Source organism: Arachis ipaensis, chromosome B6 (genome assembly GCF_059453495.1).
Source record: "Arachis ipaensis isolate K30076 ecotype BB chromosome B6, ASM5945349v1, whole genome shotgun sequence".
In the NCBI taxonomy this organism is placed as follows: Eukaryota; Viridiplantae; Streptophyta; class Magnoliopsida; order Fabales; family Fabaceae; genus Arachis; species Arachis ipaensis.
The window spans coordinates 8,235,236-8,253,754 of NC_142441.1; the positions used below are offsets into that span (position 1 = coordinate 8,235,236).

The window sequence follows — 18,519 nt, forward strand, 5'->3', positions numbered from 1 at the left end:
GGTATTGAGAACTTTCCAGGATCTTGTCTCTTCAGAGGTGATCTTTGCCTAGTCAAGTCATCCAGTTCTTTGATGAGCAAGGAGGGTTCATCCTCCCAAGTCTCATTACCAAATAATTTGGCATTTAGCTTCATGATTGCTCCAAGATACTTAGCAACTTGCTCTTCAGTAACATCTTCATCCTTTTCAGAGGAAGAATACTCATCAGAGCTCATGAATGGCAAAAGTAAATTCAATGGAATCTCTATGGTTTCAGTGTGAGCCTCCGATTCCCATGGTTCCTCATTAGGAAAATCCTTGGAGGTCAGTGGACGTCCATTAAGGTCTTCCTCAGTGGAAATCACTGCCTCTTCCTCCTCTCCAGGTTCGGCCATGTGAGACGTGTTTATGGCCTTGCACTCTCTCTTTGGATTCTCTTCTATATTGCTTGGGAGAGTACTAGGAGGGAGTTCAGTAATTTTCTTACTCAGCTGACTCACTTGTGCCTCCAAATTTCTAATGGAGGACCTTGTTTCAGTCATGAAACTTTGAGTTGTTTTAATTAGATCAGAGACTACAGTTGCTAATTCAGAATGACTTTGCTTAGAATTCTCTGTCTGTTGCTGAGAAGATGATGGAAAAGGTTTGCCATTGCTAAACCTATTTCTTCCACCATTATTGTTGTTGAAGCCTTGTTGAGGCCTCTGTTGGTCCTTCCATGAGAGAATTGGATGATTTCTCCATGAAGGGTTATAGGTGTTTCCATAGAATTCTCCCATGTAATTCACCTCTTCCATTGCAAAGTTCTCAGGATCATAAGCTTCTTCTTCAGGGGAAGCTCCTTTGGTACTGCCTGTTGCTGCTTGCATTCTAGACAGACTCTGAAAAATCATATTATCTTGTTGGATCAATATTTTATTCTGAGCCAATATAGCATTCAGAGCATCAATTTCAAGAACTCCTTTCTTCTGACTTGTCCCATTATTCACAGGATTCCTTTCAGAAGTGTACATGAATTGGTTATTTGCAACCATTTCAATGAGTTCCTGAGCTTCTGCAGGCGTCTTCTTCAGATGAAGAGATCCTCTAGCAGAGCTATCCAATGACATCTTTGATAGTTCAGACAAACCATCATAGAATATACCTATGATGCTCCATTCTGAAAGCATGTCAGAAGGACACCTTCTGATCAATTGCTTGTATCTTTCCCAAGCTTCATAGAGGGATTCACCTTCCTTCTGTCTGAAGGTTTAGACTTCCACTCTAAGCTTGCTCAATTTTTGAGGTGGAAAGAACTTTGCCAAGAAGGCATTAACTAGATTTTCCCAAAAAAGGCGGGTCGGGCTGGAAAATTGGGACCGCCAAATAACAAAAGCCCGCATAACCCGCACCGCTTAAACCGTGGGCTTTGGCGGGGCGAGGCGGGCATCCCCGCCAGGCTTTGTGTTTTTTTAGTGAGGGGGTATTTTTATAATTTTTTTGCCAAAACCTAACTTCCCCCAACCTAACTTACAAGAGTATGAAGATAAAAATTAAGTAGTTTAGATTATGTTTATGTTACTTTGGAGACAATATTTATAATTATATTTTAAATTATGTTTATTTTACTTTGGAGAGAATATTTATACTTATGTTTTGGATGAAAACTTGGTTTATAATTATGTTTATTAGATATTTATAATTACAAAGACTTTAATGTTTATGAATATAAAAAATATAATTTTTTATGCCTTTAGAAATTATAATAGTTAAAAGTAAAAAATAGAAGAGATTTTTTTATATCTTTATATATATTATTTAATAGTTAAAAGTTAAAAAAAAAAGGATACTTGGCGGGCTTAGCCCGCCGGCCCGTCAGCCCGCTGTTAGGCGGGGCGGGCTGGAATTCTGGGACCGCCTCACTAGAAGGGGCGGGGCGGGGCGGGCTTCCCCGTTTGCCACCCCTAATGGCGCGTCCGCATGGATGGTCAAAAATGCTTAAGGCGCGCGTACGCGCCAGGTGCGCGCGTACATGCCAGGTGAGCGCACGCGCGGGTTGGTGCTCTATTTTTCAAAATTTTTCCAAGTTCTTGCACCAAACCAAGCCTTCCAAACCTCCAAACAGCTACCAAAACACCCTAAAACCTTATTTAACATATTAAACTACCAAATAAACTCAACAAACAAAACAAAACATGAAATCAAGTCTATTCTACCAATATTTGCAAAAGAGAAAAAAGAAAAGAGTTTATCATGGTGGGGTGTCTCCCACCTAGCACTTTTTTTATTATCCTTAAGTTAGACTTTTGGGGAGCTCCTCTCAAGGTGGCTTGTGCTTAAATTCATCTTGGAACATCCACCAATGCTTGAGTCTCCAATAAGCACCATTCTTCAAAATTAATAACTCCAAGCTTGGGTGGAGTTCCTCACAAACCATGGGCTCCCAAAATTGATTCTCCTTGTGCGATCCGGGATCCCACACTTTGTTTTGACACCCATCCTCAAATTGATCATCATGATTCCAATTGGGTGGCAAGTAAGGTGAATTCTCAATAAAGTGACCAACAACCCTCCTAGACCCATCTAGTCGAGCACTACTCCAACCTTTGTATTTCATGTTTGATGCATCAACCCTAATGAGCCTTGATTTGCAACGCCAACCACAAAACCTTTTTCGCTTACGCTTCATCCCACAAAGTTCTCTAAGTTGGCCATCCGTTTCAAGTAAATCATATTCAAGTGGGACAATAAAGCTAATAGAAATGAATTTCACCCACTCAAATGAAGGAGTAGATGGCAACCTAGGTAAAGAAGCATCCAAAGATCTTGATAAAGCGTAACCAACCCCCGTTCTTCTATTTCTAGGGACTTCCACCTCTTCACAAGGTTTCTTAATTTCAATCCTTTGTTCATCAATTCCATCTAAGCCTTTTCCCTTACTCAAATCATAAATGGAATGGTGAGAGAATTTTACCTCCACATTGCCTTCAAATTCACCGGGAGAAGGGTCTTCAAGCTCAAAGGATTCTTCACCACTAAGACTTGGTGCTTGATCTTCCTCACCAAGGGAACTCAATTCTTGCTCTATCCATCCAAGTCTTCATCTGGAATATGCCTTGGAAGGTGTGCACTTTCTTCCCTAGCATCAATTTCAATCATCTTGGAGGGGTTTTCTTCAACTTTATGTTCCCATGGGGGCTCCGCATCTCCTAAGTCTTCAACCATCTCTTCCTCTTCTTCAACAATTGTAGCTTCCTCCAATTGTTCCAATACAAAGCAACTTTCCTCATTCTCCACCAATCTCTCCTTCATGTTATGCTCTTCATTTGATCCTCCACATGTGGCTACGGGAGTTCCTTGAGTGTTCAAGCATTTGGATGCTAACCGGTTTACCACCTCGTCTAAGGCGGCCATGAATTGTTGCACATCCATTTTCATCTCCTCTTGTCCTTGAACAAGAACATCAAGGATGTCATCCATTGGAGGTTGGGGTGGATGGAAGGGTTCATGATTTTGGGAGAAGGGGTCATAGTAGGAAGGTGGTTCTTCTTGGTAGAGTTGTGGTGGTTCAATATTTTCCATTCTTTCCACTTGTTGCACAACACACTCCATGGTTGCTTGAAATTGATCCAATGCTTTCTTGAGACAATCTCTTGACTCTTGTTCTTCTTGGATATCATGAGTAAGATCATATGGCTCTTGGATCGATGCACATGAGTAGTCTTCCATGGGAGGTTGTGGTGGAAGGTAGTATTCATTTTGTGGTTAAAAATTTGCATTCATTGGAGGTGGTTCATCTTAGTAATAGTATGGAGGGGTGGTTCTTGAAAAGGTTGATGTTGGAAGGATGGTGGCTCATATGGCTCATATGGTTGTTGGAATGGTGGATATGGATTAGGGTCATATGGAGGTGGTTGGTAAGAAGGGACTTGTGAGTATGGTTGAGGGTTATGTTAAGGGTATGGATCATAGGCATATGGTGCTGGTTCTTGAAAGTCACAAGTGGATTCACCATAGCCATTGGATTGATATTGTAAGGCCCACATCGGTTGGGGAGGGGAACGAAGCATGCCTTATAAGGGTGTGGATACCTCTCCCTAGCATGATGCGTTTTGATGAGTGAGTGTGGGGGTTTCGGCTATCATCCCTATCGTCAAAGGCAAAACCGTGAGGCCTTGTGTGCCAAAGCGGACAATATCGTGCTAGCGGGTGGTCTGGGCTGTTACATTATGGTATCAGAGCAGTTCGTTCCTGTAGAGCCTGAGGGACGGACTGACTATGCTTCTGTGCATTCTCTGTATGTGTGTTATGTGCTGTTAGTATATCTACTTGATATAGTTGGCATAAACGTTCATGAGCATGCATTTGGGACTTTGAAGCACTAGACTTCCGATATTGAGACTGATCAACTTAATATCGATTATTTGGTGTGTATAGAAACCAGATGGCACCTCGTGGACGCGGTAGAGGCCGTGGGAGAGGTTGTACGAACGCTCGTGCGCCAGAGATTAACCCTAATGACCCGGTGAACTTTATGACTGCGTTGGAGAACATGGCTGCTGCTATGCAAGCCACTGCTGAGGCTCTTGGTCAACAGATGAATAACCATGGTAATGACGGAGGTGGAGTTCAGGGCCCGATGACACTAGCAAACTTTTTGAAGGTTAATCCACCTAAGTTCAAGGGAACCACTAGCTCGACTGAGGCCGATACATGGTTTCAGGCCATGGAACGATCACTGCAAGTGCAGGTGGTACCTGAAGGGCAGCGTGTAGAGTTCGCTACCTATTTGCTCACTGGGGAAGCGTCGCATTGGTGGCAAGAAATCCAACGCCTCCTACAGCAGGGTGATGATTATATCACCTGGGATGTCTTCCAAGAGGAGTTCTATAAGAAGTACTTTCCGACTTCTGCCAGGACGGCCAAGGAGCTTGAATTGTTGCAGCTGAAGCAGGGTACTATGTCCGTATCTGAGTATACTGACAAGTTTGAGGAGCTGTTCAGATTCTCTCGTATGTGTCAAGGGACTCTGGTGGAATATGAGGATTGGAAATGTGTTAAGTACGAAGGAGGACTCCGGAGCGATATTTTCGGTTCGGTGGGGCCAATGGAGATTAGGACTTTCTCCGAGTTGGTGAACAAGTGTAGGGTTGCTGAAGAGTGTGTGAAGAGGGCAGCCACTGAAAAAGAAAGTCACAAAGGATCATTTCTACAGAACCAAAGGAAGAGTTTTGCACCTAGAGGTCCGCCTTTCAAGAGGGGAGGTTCCTTTAGGAGGCCCAACAACAACTACTCCCAAGGAAAAAGGTTTAGGAAGCAGCCTCAGAATGATCAAGCTTGTACTAGGTGTGGGAGTCACCATCCGGGGGTACCATGCAAGGCCGGATGGGGTTTGTGCTACAATTGTGGAAAGGCGGGGCATAGAGCCACAAGTTGTCCGGAGCAGCAGAAGCAAGGTGCTGGGAAGGCACAACAGACTGGCCGGGTGTTCACCACCTCAGCTAAGGGTGCAGAGGGATCCGAGACACTCATTCGAGGTAATTGTGAAATGGCTGGTCAAACTTTAAATGCTTTATTTGATTCGGGAGCATCGCATTCATTCATTGCATTTGAGAAAGCCCATGAGTTAGGATTGAAGATCGTAACCTTAGGTTATGACCTAAAAGTATATAATGCTACCCATGAAGCCATGGTAATTAGGCTAGGATGTCCGAAAGTTTCGTTTAGGTTCAAGCAGCGTGATTTTGTCCATAACTTAATCTGCTTACCGATGATCGGTCTTGACCTTATCTTGGGATTGGACTGGTTATCTGAGAACCATGTCCTGCTTGATTGTTCTATAAAGTCGGTGTACTTTATGCCGGAAGGTACAGAAGGGCCGGTCGTGGTGAATAATTATTACTTGAATTCGATGATGGTGAACTGTTCTGGAATCGAATGTCAGGGTATCCTGTTGTTAACCGCGGGTGTTTCGGGTGATGACCAAAGGTTGGATTAGATTCTGGTAGTGTGTGAATTTCCGGAAGTGTTTCCCGATGATATTGAGGAATTTCCACCTAACCGAGAAGTCGAGTTTGCTATTGAATTGGTGCCTGGGGTGGGACCAATCTCAAGTGCTCCTTATAGAATGTCACCGTTAGAGATGGCCGAGCTAAAGTCTCAGTTAGAGGAATTGTTGGGTAAGAACTTTATCCGACCAAGTGTTTCCCCGTGGGGTGCTCCAGTGTTACTGGTAAAGAAGAAAGATGGAAGTATGCGACTCTGTGTGGATTACAGGCAGCTGAACAAGGTCACCATAAAGAATAAGTACCCATTGCCGAGGATTGATGATCTCATGGATCAGTTACAAGGAGCTGGGGTTTTCTCCAAGATCGATTTGCGATCCGGTTATCACCAGATAAGGGTGAGGGGTGAGGATATCCCTAAGACCGCTTTCAGGACTCGTTATGGTCATTACGAGTACACTGTAATGTCCTTTGGGTTGATGAACGCTCCTGCAGTATTCATGGATTACATGAATAGAGTGTTCCATCCGTTTCTGGATAAATTCGTTGTTGTCTTCATTGACGACATACTAATTTAATCCAAGACTGAAGAAGAGCATGCGGAACACTTGAGGACCGTGTTGCAAATTCTAAAGGAGAAGAAACTCTATGCAAAACTGTCTAAGTGTGAGTTTTGGAAGGATGAGGTAAAGTTTTTGGGTCACGTGGTGAGTAAGAAGGGAATAGCCGTAGATCTAACTAAGGTGGAAGCTGTGATGGATTGGAGGCAACCAACCACAGTAACTGAGATAAGGAGTTTTCTGGGCTCAGCTGGCTATTACCGAAGGTTCATCAAAGGCTTTTCGCAATTAGCCTTGCCATTGACAAAATTAACCCGCAAAGACACTCCGTTTGTTTGGACTCCTGAGTGTGAGGAAAGCTTTCAGGCATTGAAGAACAAGTTGACCACTGCACCTGTGTTGGTGTTACCTGAGCCGAACGAACCATTTGAGGTGTACTGTGATGCCTCACTAAAGGGTCTAGGATGCGTGCTGATGCAGCATCATAAAGTGGTGGCGTATGCCTCACGACAGTTGAGACCTCATGAAGTTAGTTACCCTACGCACGATTTGGAACTCGCTGCGGTCGTGTTTGCCTTGAAGGTGTGGAGGCATTATCTCTATGGGGTTAAGTTCCAAGTCTTCTCCGATCACAAGAGCTTGAAATATCTCTTTGATCAGAAAGAGCTTAATATGAGGCAAAGGAGGTGGATGGAATTATTGAAGGACTATGACTTCAAGTTGAATTACCATCCGGGAAAGGCAAATGTAGTGGCGGATGCGTTAAGTCGGAAGTCGTTATATGCGGCTTGGATGATGCTTCAAGAGGATGAGTTGCTCAAGGGATTCGAGAGTCTAAAAATTGGTGCTCGAGAAGTATATGGAATCTTGTGTTTGAGCCGATTGGAAATCTCGAGTGATTTTAAGTTCGAGCTCCTAAAGGCTCATGAAAATGATGAAGCGTTATGGAAGGTGTTACTGGCTATCGAGCAAGGAAAACAGTGGAGAGTGTCGGAAGAAAAAGATGGGTTATGGAGATTTAAGGGTAGAATCATTGTGCCAGATGTTGGCACTTTGAGGCAAGATATCTTAAAGGAGGCACACAAGAGCGGATTCTCCATTCACCCGGGAAGTACTAAGATGTACCATGATTTAAAGGCGATATTTTGGTGGCCAGGTATGAAGAATGATGTGGCGGAATATGTTTCAAAGTGCTTAACTTGCCAAAAGGTAAAGATTGAGCATCAAAGACCTTCTGGGATGTTGCAACCTTTAGAGGTTCCACAATGGAAGTGGGAAAGTATTGCAATGGACTTTGTGTCGAGATTGCCAAGGACTAGGACTGGTTTTGATGTTATCTGGGTGATTGTGGACCGACTGACGAAGTCAGCTCACTTTTTGCCCATTCGGATGACTTACACCCTTGAGGATCTAGCATGGTTATACATGAAGGAGATTGTGAGACTTCATGGTGTACCTGCTACTATAATCTCTGATAGAGATCCTCGTTTCACTTCGAGGTTTTGGGGTGCATTTCAGAAAGCTTTCGGAACCCGACTAAGCTTGAGTACAGCTTACCATCCTCAAACAGATGGTCAATCCGAGAGAACAATCCAAACACTAGAGGATATGTTGAGAGCTTGTGTTTTGGATCAACCGGCGAGTTGGGATCGGTATATGCCGTTAGTGGAGTTTGCATACAATAATAGTTACCATTCGAGTATCGAAATGGCTCCGTATGAGGCATTGTATAGGAGGAAATGTCAATCTCCGCTATGTTGGTATGAAGCTAGAGAAAAAGGCTTGTTGGGGCCGGAGATGATAGCTGAGACCACTGAACAAGTCAAGAAAATCTGAGATAGGATGCTTACGGCGCAGAGCTGTCAGAAGAGTTACGCCGATTAGAGGCGGAAGCCCTTGGAATTTGAAGAAGGAGATCATGTTTTCCTGAAGGTTACTCCAACCACAGGAGTAGGTAGGGCGATTAAAGCGAAGAAGTTGAATCCTCGATACATTGGTCCATTTCAGATCCTGGAGAGGATTGGACCGGTAGCGTATCGGATGGCTCTACCACCTCATCTTTCGAACCTGCACGATGTGTTTCACGTGTCACAGCTTCGGAAGTACACTCCTGATGCTAGCCATGTATTAGAACCTGAGTCGGTTCAGTTAAGAGAATATTTGACGCTTCCAGTTGCTCCAGTTAGAATTGACGATACTAGTATCAAATGGTTGCGTGGAAAAGAGGTTTCATTAGTCAAAGTGGCTTGGAGTCGAGGCGGTTTTGAGGAACACACTTGGGAACTTGAGTCAGAGATGCGAACGGATTATCCGCACTTATTCTCAGGTAATTGAATTCGAATTTTGTGGGCAAAATTCCTAATTAGGTGGGTAGGATGTAAGACCCGGTTAATTAACGGCTAATTAACCCATAAATGAGAATTTATTCTAGAAAGCTAAAAATGTTATTTTTATGGCTAAATGTGATAGAGGAGAGTGAGACGAGAATTTCGATACCAATTTTATAGAAATCGGACCAAGATTGGACCAAACGGGCCAAACCGGTCCAACCGGACCCAAAGTAGGCCTTTGGCCGAACTAAACTAAACCAAAACCCTAGTTTTCAGCACTCTCTCTCCTCACTTATCACTCAAACACGCTGAAATAGAGTAAGGGAGGGGAAGAACACTCTCTCAAACTTCTATCTCTCACTTAATCTTCAAACCACCATAACTTTTGATCTAGAACTCCGATTGCCGCACCGTTTACGGCCACGCGTTCATCGCGAAGAGCTCTACAAAACACATATAATCAATCTTGAGGTAAGCCATGTTTTGCTCTTCGAAATTCCAGCCCTTGTTTTCGAGTTTCATGGATGAAATGTTGAGATTTTGGGCTCTTTGATGTTATAGGACCCAACTCTCTTGAAGGAGAAGGTTAATCTTGTCTCCTTGGACCTTGGGTGTGGTAAGATTCTCAACCCTAGTGTAATTTGTTGTTCTATGATATTGGGTATTGAGATGTTGTGTATGGGTATGATGATTGTGGCTTAGGTTGTATATATGTGAATATTGGAGCTCGATTGGTGATTTTGGAAGGCTTGGGAGAGGGTTTTATGTGATAAAATCTATTCTTGGAGGTGTTGAGATCTTGAGAGCTTGTGGACAAGCGGTTTGGAAGTGCTCTGGTTGAGCTTGGGAAATCGGCTAAGGTATGGTCTCGGTTTCCCGTATCTAATATGTAATGTGGTAGGAAATACTTAGGCTAGAGGCCCTAAGATAGGCATTGAATTGTTGATGTTGTTGAATGGTTGAGATATATGATGTGATCATATATGTGATTATGAATATTGATGCCTTGATTGTGTGATATATGAGAAATGCATGTTGTGATATATGCTTGATGGATGATTGAGGTTGAATTGATGGGTGGTACCATGTTGATGGTGAGTAAGATGTTGATTATGTATAATGATGGTTGATTGGAATGGTATTATTGGAAATTGGGATGAGGAAGGATGTATGACATGACATTATGTTGTTCTTTAGCCATTTGATTGAGAAGTGTTAAAATGGTTAGATGGTGGTTTTGGGAATTTGGTAAAGTGTCAATATGTGAGTTGAGAATGGCTTGATGTTGATTTTGGTACATTTTGATTAATTTCAAAAAGGATTGAAATTGACATGTTTTGGTTGATTTTGAAAAGAGTTGAAAATGGTTTGTTTTGAAAATGGTACCTTGTGGTTTTGTATGAAAATATGGTTTTTGGGCATACTTTGACGGGACATAACTTGGACTACGGATCTCTGATTTGTGCCAAATCTATTTAGAAATGAAATTGGATCCGGGATGTTCATGTCGTTCCAAGAACAGGTGAAAAACGATTTAAAATGAGAAAGTTATGTCCGTCGGAAGATTGGGGGTTGAATCTGTAAATTCTGCAGCTTTTAACTTAGAAAATTTTTAGCAAAATGACCCTCCGCGCGTAGGCGCACTTGGCGCGTATGCGCCGTTCTTCAAGAAAGCACCATCCACGCGTGCGCGTGGTTTGCGCAGGCGCGTCGATGCGCTGCACCAAATGCTCAGCTATTTTCCCGAGAGTTGTGCCAGAGTTGTGCCAGTTTTGTGCCTGGGGCGCAAGAGCACCCACGCGTACGCGTGGTTGACGCTCGAGCATCGTTTGGCTATTTTTCAACCCGCGCGTCCGCGCGTATGACGCTTGCACGTCGATGAGATTTTGTGGCCATCCACGCGTACGCGTGGAGTGCGCGTACGCGTGGCCCTGTTTTCATCCCAAAGTTGATTTTTGAGTTTTAAAAGCCAAATTTCATACTTCTAGGCCTCCGATCTCACCACTTATGTCTTAAATCATTATAATATGCCTAGCAATGAGGCAATGGGCTAGTAAATGTGGTAACTTGCGAGTGAAGCAAGGGAAAAATGAATGATCAATGAGGATCAAAGATGATTATGTGAGATGCGGAGGATGGCGGTGGAAGTGCTTGTTGTGCCATGGGCCGAAGGGTCAAAATTGTTAATGAATTGGCTGGTTATGGATTTAACCGTGAGCCGGATGGCTAGATTATTGCCGTGTTACGGCGGAGCCATGATTATGGCTAAGTATAAATGCATATATACTGTTGAATGAATTGTGAATGTTGCACTTCCACCATCGGAGATGAGGGTTTCCCTGGGAGGAAGCAGTGGCTAGCCACCACGTGCTCCAGGTTGAGACTCGAAGCTCTTTTGACCCTATGTCGTAAGTGTGGCCGGGCACTGTGAAAGGCCCGGATGAGCTCACCCCCGTAAATATTCACCAGTGAGGGTGATGGATATGGATCATGATTATGATCAAGTTTATGATGAGTATAACTCGAGTTGGGGATGCGCAACAGAGGGACAGTCCAATGGTTAGCTACCAGGACTTATCGGGTTGGCTCTATAACCGACAGATGATATCATCAGCCACTAGGGACAGGCATTCATCATATGCATACTATATGAATTGTTTGAGATTGCCTATTTGACTGCATATTACTTGCTAATTGTCTAAATGCCTTATCTGTTCCTATTTGTAAATCTCTTGTATGATATAACTGTGTTTGCTATATTATACTCCTGCTGGTGGTTGGGAGGTCTGAAGGAATTGGAAAGGAAAGTATTAGTTAGACTGAAGGATCTTTAGTCAGTTGCCACTTATGGTTTAGCTTGTTTATAAGCTTTGATATTATCTGGAGGAAGTTCTAGGATTGCCTTCGGCTTTCCTCTATTATTATGTATTATATATGTGAAAGATGTTACCATGCTGGGGACCTCTGGTTCTCACCCATGCGGATTTTGTGGTTTTCAGATGCAGGACGTGAGGTTTCTCGCTAAGGCATGCTGGAGACTTCTGGATTAGCGAAGATTCTTGTTCTCGGGACTCTGTTTTGGTTTATATGTTTTGCTTAGATACTTTTATCTCCATTACATAATACCAACTATGATGACTCCTCTTATAGGAGATTTTTGGAGAATAGGTTTCTGTATTTGTGTCCCTTTGGGTTTCCTTGGGATTTCCTTATTTTATTATATGTATATATTGCTATGCTCAGACCGGTTAACTTCGCAACCGGATTTTGAGTTTTGATATTCCCGTTTTTGACACTCTTTTGTATATATATAATCTCGCGTTAGCTTATCCTTTGCTCGTTGCGTTATCGATCGAAGTGTTGCGCTTTCGAGTTGCGATTTTTGTTTACCCCTTTTTCTACAAAGGCTCCTAGTTATAATCCTTATTCACACTACTATACGTACTAGATTTTTGTTTTAGAGGTCGTAATATCTTGCCATCTCTGGATTATGACTTAAGCATAAGACTCTGTATGGTAGGGTGTTACATGATGGTATCAGAGCCAGAACCCGGATCGATGTGCCAGCGAGGACGCTGGACTCCCTTAGGGGGGTGGATTGTAAGGCCTACATCGGTTGGGGAGGGGAACGAAGCATGCCTTATAAGGGTGTGGATACCTCTCCCTAGCATGACGCGTTTTGACGAGTGAGTGTGGGGGTTTCGGTTATCATCCCTATCATCAAAGGCAAAACCGTGAGGCCTTGTGTGCCAAAGCGGACAATATCGTGCTAGCGAGTGGTCTGGGCTGTTACAGATATACATCATAGAATGGCTCTTGTTCATAGTGCATTGGTGGAGGTTGTTGCCATGAAGATTAATCATATGCATATGGCTCCTCCCACCTTTGATTATCCCATCCTTGATACACATCTTCATTGTAGCCCTCATTACCTACAACATAGTTAGAACCAAACTCATAGCCAAAGTGAGAATTCATGATGAAAAGAGAAAATAAGAAACAAAAGCTAATAGGAAATAATGAAACAAATTCCTAAACTAGCAAAAACTAGCAAGCAATCTAAAAATCAAGCTATTCACAATATTCACATATATACAATAACCAATAACACAACACCATTGCAATTCCCCGACAACGACACCATTTTGATGAATTAGATTCTTGACGGTTTAGAATTCACAAATGAAATCTCGTTGCAATATAGTTTCTAAACCAACAATTATCCTTTCATACAAAAATTTATTTGTCACAAGTACAAACCCCTAAATTTATAAACCAAAGTATTGAACCTCGGGTCGTTCTCCCTAGGAATTACAATGAAGTGTCTTGTTATTGGTTATGAGTTGTATTTTTAGGGTTTTTGATAAGAGACCTGAAAGATAAATGGCAAGGAAGTGAACTAATGGCTAAAAAGGCCTTGGCAAGGGTTGGTGGTCAAGGATCTCTATCCTAATCACTAACCACAACATGAGAATTGGCAAGGATCAACCCCATTAAGTCATCCTCTAACTAGGTAAAGAAAAGTCAAATGAGCTATGTCAATCCAAGTCCACAAGTCCTAGTTCTCCACCAAATCAATTAGTGAGATCTAGCGTTAATGGCTCCCAATCGTCAATCACTTGGACATTAGTAACTCAAGAGTTTCTAAGTTACCTTCCCAAGCCATGAGCACTAAAAGTCTACTCTAAAATCCAACCAAGTATTTTATCAAACACTTGGAAGGCATAAAAGGAAAACATAGTAAAATTGCAAGAAAAGTAAATCTACACTACTCAATTGCAAGGAATTAAACAACAACAAAACAATTCAACAATAAAGGAACATGAATCATAAATTGCATTAAAGAGAAATAGAAGAAACAAAAGTGCATCAACATAAAAGTAGAGAATTACAAGAATTAAATGCTAAACTAGAGAGAGGAGATGTAGAAGAAGAAGAATTGCAAAAGGAAAAGTAAATCAAAGTATGAAATTAACCTAGATCTAAGAAATTCTAATCTAGATCTAACCTACTCCTAATCCTAGAGAGAAGTGAGAGCTTCTCTCTCTAAAACTAACTAAAGCATCATAAAACTAAAATAAAACTCAACTAATGACTAGATGCCTCATCCCTCTTCAATCCTTGGGTTAAATAGCATCAGAAATGAGTTGGATTGAGCCCAAAATGCCTTAGAATTCGCTGGCCACGAGTTGCATTAAGTGAACCATGTGCAACCATCGGCGCGTACGCGTACCGTGCGTGTGCGTGCCTTTATGCGCGGTGCAACTATGGCAAATCTTATATCATTTCGAAGCCCTGGATGTTAGCTTTCCAACTCAATTAGAACCGTATCATTTGGACCTCCGTAGCTCAAGTTATGGTCGATTAAGTGCGAATAGGTCGGCTTGACAACTTTTGCGATTCCTTCATTTCTTCATGAGTTCTCCATTTTTACATGCTTTTCTTTCATTTCCTTGATCCAATCTTTGCCTCCTAAACCTGAAATCACTTAACAAACATATCAAGGCATCTAATGGAATCAAGGTGAATTAAATTTAGCTATTTCAAGACCTTAAAAGCATGTTTTCACTCTTAAGCACAATTAAAGGAGAAGTTATAAAACCATGCTATTTCATTGAATAAATATGAGGAAAGGTTATCAAAATGCTCTAAATTCAACACAAGATAAATCCTCCAAATGGGGTTTATCAGTACTACAGTTAGAAAGCGCACCTTGCTCCCTGATGTACTATTTTTTCTAACTTTATGGTTTTTTCCCGTTGAAGGGTTTTTCTGAAGGAAATTTTAATGAGACACTATAGCGAGGGCTAAGGGTAATAAAAATCCTTAGTAGCAAGGAAACTTATGTAAATCATTTCTTCTTAATGATAATTCATTTCTCCTATTGATTTTTCCATTCAAACGCATTAATTTAAGCTAAAAAAATGTGCAAAAATTATTGTCCGACCTGAGTGGTCGGCAAGATGAAGCGACGGGGTACAAAATAGTGTAAGAAGTTATGTAAGCAGTTTGGAGTCTAACCTCAAAAGAGTTGGGCCTAAAATGAAATGCAAAAGTAACTTGGTAAGCCTAATTACTTAAAGTCAGAGTTCAAAAAACCAGGGGAAAACAATATTTACATGAAAAAGGACCAAAATGACCGACCTACTCTACCGACATCTTTTCCAACTTAGCGAAAACAGCACCAAAAGTTATTAAAGTGACTTAATGAAAATTTCTACTTCATTCATAAAAAGCTAACAACTATACCAACTAATAAAGGATAATTAATGAAGCAATCATTCATGCAAAAGCCACTATTAAAATAGTGGAGAAAGGTTTTTTAAATAGCAAAATTAAAGTTGTTCATTAAAAGACCCACAGGCCGGGTCATCCAAATTAGGGGTGTTCGCAGTGCAATTTAATTCGATTTTTTAATGAAAAGTCATCCGATCCAATGTTATATTAATAGTACGGTTCGGTTTGGTTCGATTTTTTTATTAAGCCCATCCGAACCAAACCAAAAAAATTAAATTCGGTTTGGTTCGGTTCGGTTTGTTCGGTTTTTAAATTGTTTTGAAAACCTTCCTATTCTAATCATCAAATCATATCTAGGGTACTAAAATAATTAACAATTTCACAAAATCAGTAGATGTAGATGGAACAATGATCAACTTATAAATCACTAACAAATTAGCAGAAGCACAACAAATTAAAATCATTAACAATTTTGTTATAAAAACAGCAGAAATAGATAAAACAATAATCAACCTGAACTGAATTAAGAAAATCAAGAAATACAACCAAATTAATTCAAAAAATTGTGCAAAAATGGTGCACCAATTCCAAACTGAATCAGGAAATAGAACCAAACTAAGTAAAAAATACGACCAAACTAATTCCAAAAATGTTCATGTGGTGCACCAATTCCACAAATTCTTCCTCTTTTACCTTTCCATTTCCTGCATTAACATTAAATAAACAAAAGGTTTAGAATCAACCCTAAACCAGAATTTCTCTAAATCAAAATAGAACAAAAATTTCAAAATTAAAAAACTAAATCAGAATCAACAACTCAACCATAGAATCAAGAACAAGCCAACCAAGTGTTCGTTACAAATTAAAATTAATAAGAAGACTAAACCAGAGTTAATAAAAATAGAATCAGAACAAAAAAAAAACCAAAGACTTAGGCTCCATTGCAGAGGATGACGGAGGTGCAGGATGGTGAGACAGCGGCAGCGACGAACCAATGACCAGAGAGACTGGATAGATCAATGGCGAACGAGAGATGGACGACGAACGAAAGACGGACGACGAGCGGCGGCGGCTTCGACTGCGTCTGGTGTGTGCTGCTTCGGTTCGTTGAAGACGACAGCAGCTGTTGGTTCATGGAGGAGACGGCTGATAGAGAGGTGGTGTGTGGAGCCGTCGAGGCTGAGGGAGAAAGAGAAGCGCTACGATCCTACGAGGAAGAGAGAGGAAGAGAAAAGGGCCGCGCCGCCACGATGGTGCTGTCCGGTGGCGTCGATGGCAGAAAAGAAAAAGGAGGAGGTTCCGCTGAGATCTGCGCTGGAGAGACTGAGAGAGGGCTCGAGGGAGTTTGGGTTTCTGCTAGGGGCGGCTGGTTTAGAAGGAATTGGGGAGGGAGGCTGCTTTTATAGTAGGGTTTTTAATAACACCGGTTCGGTTCGGTTCAAATTTTTCTATCAGAACCGAAAATCGAACCGAACCGTAGAAAAACTGCAAAAAAACATTTTTTTTTGGGTTTTTCAGTTTTTGGTTTGTTCGGTTTTCGATTTTTTGGTTCGGTTGATCGGTTTTGTTCGGATTTGATCGGTTTTGAAAATACTTAAAATATAAAAACTAAAAAGGAGGGATTTGCTAATTCAAAGTCATGTTAGAAGCATTTTCGGGCTGCATGGAGGAGATCGAAAGAGTTTCAGGCTGAGAAAGAATGGGCTCATCTTTCAATCGGGTCAGAAAGCTCGGAGAGGTTCCGTCAACTCGGACTTCTCAGGTGTTCGTGTCAGGCATGGGAGTGTCTTCATTTTCTTCAGGCGCTGGGACAATCTTCCTATCAACCACAATATTATTGGGGCTAACAAGAGAGAGATCCACCTCGAGAGCTACAACTCAGAATTGAGCCTTCAGATTCTCAACTATCTCGTCCGTTTCTTGAGCTATAGTTTCCTCCAGATCTGCATATTTCTCCCCTGACTTATCGAGTTCATCCACTAAATCAAGTTTCTCCCCGAAGACCCTGGTATAGCTCTCTTCAACCTTCTTTTTTAGGCCCTCCGCCATGATACAGGCGGCCTCAGATTGCTTCACCTTCTCCCGAGCTTTAGAGAGGTCGGAGATCAGGACCTCATTCTCATTCTCCAACTCCAATTTGGATTCCCTTAAATATGCCACCTTAGCCTTCAAGTCGGACAGAGAACACTGGGTAGCACATAGGGGAGTCTCCTCAAGTTGCTTCAGCAAAGCATAACACATTCTTGTCGTCCTAATTCTACCCCGAGCTAAGACTTGAAGGTGGTGTTTTACAGAAACATCATCGATACTGATAAAACTATGTGAAAAGATGTGTTTTTTGCAAAAACGCCACTGCATCAAAGTCCTGTTCATAAATGCTTGCTGATTCAGCAGTCTTGCATTTTTTAGGTTTCGGCTCAGGAATGAGAGGTGAAAGAGAAAGTACTTGATTACCAGAATCGGAAGGAGGAAGAGTAGGTTCAGTAACAATTTTTATAGATGCTGAGGCGCCCGAGTCCGACTTGGAGGGGGAGGGAAGGTCACCAGATCCACCGACCTCTTTCAGCTGTATGTTTCGTGCAACAACATTCTTCTTGGCAGAACGAAGGGTTTTCATAGCGGTCGACTTAGGAGCCATCTTTTGTGCATGACATCAAAGTCGAGTTATATTAACCACCAAAACAAATCAATAGAGCCATATCTACAAAATGAAAAAGGAGGCTACCTAGCTCAGATTGAAGTTGGCTTGGATTTCTTAGAAATTTCTTTGTGTCTAAATTAAGAGGTCGGCCCCAACGCTCCTGAAACAAGGTGATTACACTCTCCTCAATTTCGTTTAAGTCGTCCAAATTATATTTAACAACTACAAGATGCTCTTCCCAATACAAAAGAAAAAGGGCTTCATCACTTTCATTAAGAAAGAAAGGTCGAGAATCCTTAACAGCACAAATCTTAAAGAAATAGTTTTTAAAATCATGAAAAGCATAATAAAAAATGGCAAAAACTTTCCTTCCTTGAACAGTTTAAAAGGAGACCTGGCCATACTTTTTGGAACTAAAAAATTTGGTAAGCATCTTAATTAAAATTCGATATTTATTTTTTTATTTTTTAAATTTCATTTTCTCTCATAATAATAATAATAATAAAAAAATAGATTCCTAAATTTATTAATTTATGATAAATAAATATTTAATGCCAATGAGTTATAACTCAAATAGTATAGTCTTTCCATACTCACCTAAGAAGTTGCAGGTTCAAATATTCTTATCGTTGATAAAAATAAAAAAAGACAAATAAATCTTTAATTATTTAAAAATATTAAAAATTATATTTTACATTCTAAAATGTGAGATATTTAAATCCGTCCAAAATATAAACTATATCATATATTCAATAAAATCAGTTATTAATATAAAATATATACTAAAA

The 18,519-nt window shown here is 41.2% G+C and overlaps 1 non-coding gene across 1 annotated transcript; it reads left to right on the plus strand.

The window, feature by feature from the left end:
• Positions 1-1,142: 1,142 nt before the first annotated feature.
• Positions 1,143-1,250, plus strand: LOC148554536 (small nucleolar RNA R71). Its single transcript, XR_015886937.1, has one exon. It is a non-coding gene; the product is annotated as a small nucleolar RNA R71 (small nucleolar RNA).
• Positions 1,251-18,519: the final 17,269 nt, after the last annotated feature.